The sequence below is a fragment of the Miscanthus floridulus genome, chromosome 8, assembly GCF_019320115.1.
Source record: "Miscanthus floridulus cultivar M001 chromosome 8, ASM1932011v1, whole genome shotgun sequence".
In the NCBI taxonomy this organism is placed as follows: domain Eukaryota; kingdom Viridiplantae; phylum Streptophyta; class Magnoliopsida; order Poales; family Poaceae; genus Miscanthus; species Miscanthus floridulus.
The window spans coordinates 66,086,671-66,091,061 of NC_089587.1; the positions used below are offsets into that span (position 1 = coordinate 66,086,671).

General features: G+C 42.1%; 2 pseudogenes; one reads left to right on the top strand and one right to left on the bottom strand.

Moving 5' to 3' along the window:
* Positions 1-570: 570 nt before the first annotated feature.
* On the top strand, positions 571-991 carry LOC136469262 (SEED MATURATION PROTEIN 1-like; annotated as a pseudogene).
* A 944-nt stretch (positions 992-1,935) lies between these two features.
* On the bottom strand, positions 1,936-3,554 carry LOC136469263 (uncharacterized; annotated as a pseudogene).
* Between the last annotated feature and the right edge of the window lie 837 nt (positions 3,555-4,391).

Sequence of the window (4,391 nt, forward strand, 5' to 3'; positions counted from 1 at the left end):
ATACATACATACATGCATGATAGAAATCAGCCAACACCAGCCCCGTTCGCTTGGCTGATAAGTTATGGCTGAAAGGCCTGCTTGCCTCGTTGTCGACGGCTGGGCTAGGGCAACACGACGGATGCAAGCGGCGGTGGCGTGGATACGTGCGGCGACGAAGAGGTTCGCGTGGAAAAAAAGAAGAAAAAAACGTCAAATGGGACCATCATTTGATTTTTTAAAGTTATTAGAAACTATTGGAGATGAACTTTTTTTTTCTTTTAAAATTTTTTTATGAGTTGGTAAACATAAACTTTTTAGGAGAAATATTTAGGAAACTCTTGAAAATGCTCTAAGCATGCATGGCAGGTGGCCAGCGCAGCACAAGGGTGGGCAGGCACGTCGCTCCCGATGCGAACCTTCACCGCTCCAACGTACCTACTGTACTAAATACGCAGCCTGCACCACCGTAGACAGTACTAGTACTACCACTCGCCCAGCAAGAACGTACACTAGCTAGCTACTACTCAAAACCAGTAGGATCTGCAGTCTGCATGGCCGTTGTCTGTGCTAGTACGTACACGACGTCCGATGGCGCACAGCAAGCGCACGATCAAGCCCGGGAGGGCGCACACACCAAGGTGTCCGGCGACGTCGAGATGCTGCGGACGGGCTACTACGACGGCACCCCGCTGGAGGGCGGCAAGATCGCCGACTCCCAGCCCGTCGACCTCTTCGCCGCCGCCCGACGCGTCGCCGGCGCCGTCCCGTATTATCACTCGCAGCAGCAGCAGAAGGAACAAGCAGCAGCAGGCGAGGGGACGACGACCAACAAGAAGAACGTCATCGCGGAGTCGGAGCCCGTCGACCTGCCCGCGAGCACTGCACACGGGGCGTGGCGGAGGCTAACCCTGCTGCGACGGCGGCGACGGAGCAGGCAGGCCGCCGGCAGGGCGTGGCCGAGCCCGCCGCCGGTGGACGTCGCTTGGGAGTGGGACGCCCGGCTTATTAACAAGTGGTCGATTTGATTACCAGCGCTACTCTACCACCGTACCACTGCAGTACCTGCTCTGCTAGTGTCTTGTTTCCATTTTCTTTCTATATATATAGGCAGGTTTTATTTGCCAAACTTTTATACGTTCAGTGTGCGGTACTGTGATGAACTATGTACAAAGAGAATAAAATAAAGGCCTCCCACTACTGAAAACTAAACCCACGGAAAAATATGAATACCCATAGAAAAATATTTTTCTGACGGTGTACCGTCAGAAAATAACCCACAGAAATAGAATGACAGAAAAATTGAATTTTTCCGTGGGTTTGCTGTCAGAAACAATTTTCCTATGGGTCTCACGCGCACAGAAAAATTACGTTCACTCAAACTAAATATATTTTTTTTCGTGTGTTAATCCTCACAGAAAAAAAGAAAAGCCGACAAAAAAATGATTTTTTCTGTACGTTTGTCCCGTGCACTCACAGGAAAATTGTATTTTTCTGTCGGTTAAAAGTGAACGCACGAAAAAATTGGGGCGTTAACGGACCACCGACAGAATAAATACACTTACCCATATAGCAAATTAGATACAATAATTATATACAAACAGTAGCAACAACATATTAAAATATGGATTGTCTATACAATAATTTCATCACAACATAATAAATAGCATACATATAAAGATCCAAATGTTTAGCACATTCATTCATAGCATCTGGGCTACATATAGATGATGTCCAAATGGTCCGGCATCAATACATTCAAAAGCATTACCATCTCAACTCAGCAGTTCAAATCTCAGCCAAGATGAATAAAATACCAGCATGCATCATTGAGTCATATTATAGCTAAAACTAAAGCTAACATATTAGAGCCATCTACTAGTTAATGTGCAAAAGCACAACTCTATAAAAGAAGAAACCACCACCACATCCATGTTTTGCAACTAAACACAACCATCACATCATCAATGCATGATCTCCATTGTTGTCGGAACCTTGATTGTTGCCAACGTTTGCAGCATGAAGATCCCCATTGGTGTGTCCAACATCATTAGCATTGTTGGCAGATTTTGAGGCAGCATGAGAAGAACCGGTTGTCTGAATGTGAACAAAGATATAACAGTAAGTGGAATTGTCTCTCAATAATATAACACTTTTAGCAAAGCCTCTAAATTTGAAGTGAAGTCATTTGAATGTGGTACCATGAATTAGACAAGGTTTAAAGTATTCAAACTGCTGGTTTTCAAGGTGTGAAACATTACAAACCAACATAAGGCCACTTCCTCACTGCAATAGCCATGCAAATTCACTTGAGTAGCTATACAACAATCAACATGAGGCCACTTCCTCACTGCTGCACTGTGTGTTGCCATTCTGAATAGTACCCCACAAAATACTAATTAGTTTCTACTTCCTTTTCATCTTAAAATCTTTAAGTGATGGATCTGACAGCTACAAAACATGTTGATAGCGGAATGAAGATATACTCACAATTGCTTGCATAGCGGACAAGCGTCGTAACGCTTCTTCTGGTACAACCCTTCCTGAGTCATGATAAAGTTTGTATAAGTGCATTGCAAGCACAGATATTTCAGATTCAAATCATTAGATAATTCACATATAATATTAGGGATGTATTTACAGGAGCAGTGCACATACCAGTACCAAGTCTACAAGAACTTTGTTTTGTTCAAGTGCGTTGTCCTTTTCACGATTCTCTTGCTCTAGCCTTCCATTTGCACAACGTAGCTATTCTATTTCGCGAGACATGTTTTGCATAGTCATTGAATTTGATGGACGCACACTTCTTTCCCTTCTGGCTGCCTTGACATCTGAAGACTTAACTGCACCATTTGCTATGGCATGGCGCCCATGCTTTCTCGGGCCACCACTAGACACATCATATAGTGCCTTCCCATTCAAATATTGCTACTGCTCAACCTCATGCCCATCCACTTCCATGTCTGCAGCGTCTCCATCCTCTTCGTTTGCACATTCTATCCTCTTAACAGCAGCAAGGTAGTCATCCTACAAAGACCAGATCAAGGAAACATGTTCTATAGATGTACAGATAGCCAAAACATGCTATCGAAGTATTCTGAAATTTCTGGACAGCAGCAAGATAATCACTAAAATAAATCATAACTAGAGTTCTAGATCATAGAAAAGTATGTTCTTTAACACTTTGGAAAGCTTAAGAAGTTATCCACATCTTTCTAGTTATAACATAGACCTGGTTCTTAAGTTAACAGGGTGAAAAAACACAAAGAAGCATTGTTGCGCAGATATGAACATAACCTGACAGGAAACTTTAGAAAATTATAACTCCCATGAAATTTTAGGACGGTGAAGATACTTGAATTATCTACAACTTTTGCATTAAGAAGTTACACAAAAGATGTCATTTAAATACTCGAAGTAGTATACACACTAGAATTGTACAAGCAGAAATTTTTAGCACACATGTCAATTTTCATAACGAGACATCACATACATACCATCCGTGTTTGTGCCTTGCGGATACTGATTGGACCACATCTACCATTGCTATCTAGGCTTTTCAAGCCAGATTTCATCGCAAAAGTATTAATAGGGGTTGCTTTCTGTGGTCCAAAGTTAGCTTCCTAAAAAATAGTAAATTTTCAAATGAGATATGAATATACAATAGGCTACTAAGTTCCTAAAAAGACATTAAAGAATATACACAAGCATACCAGTACTTGTTGTGTCTCTGTGAATGGTCTAGATCCTCCTCGGTTTTGAGCAATATCTTCATTACTTGAGCGAGAAGTTTGCCCCCTCTTACGTTTTACCTTGTAGTCATCTGAGCACCAATAAGCACAAAGGAGGAGCCACACCTCATCATTCAACCACTTGAGCTTTCCTTGCTTGTATTGCTCATACTCAAGGTCAATATGGCACGCTAGTGCATCTTTGATTTCTATGTGTTTTATTTCCCTGTAGTACTGCTTGACAGCATCCACACGGACTTGATACATCATGTCCTTCACCCTTTTCTTCAAAAGGCCTTCTAAAACAAGTCCGCATCTTTCTGGTCTCCTGCTGCAACTTGGAACAAACGCTGCATGTGTATAGAACCATGAACATAGGTTTCAGATTGTATAGATTTCAGAAATTTCAAGTTTTAGATGTTGCTCAGAAATTTCAGATTGAACATCTTACCCAAAATTCGGAAACCACATTTTCTCCCCTTGTCATTCCCTTAGCACCAGGACTTTTATGGAAATAATCAGCCCAATCCAGAGCTGGGCGCTTGAATTCATCACCGTTCTCATCCACCTCCACAATCACACCTGGATATTCTCTTCTAAGTATGACCCCAAGCTGAGTAGTGTATTTGTAAGGTAGCGGGTAGTAAATATAATTGAATTGCCTGTAAATAAATATTATAC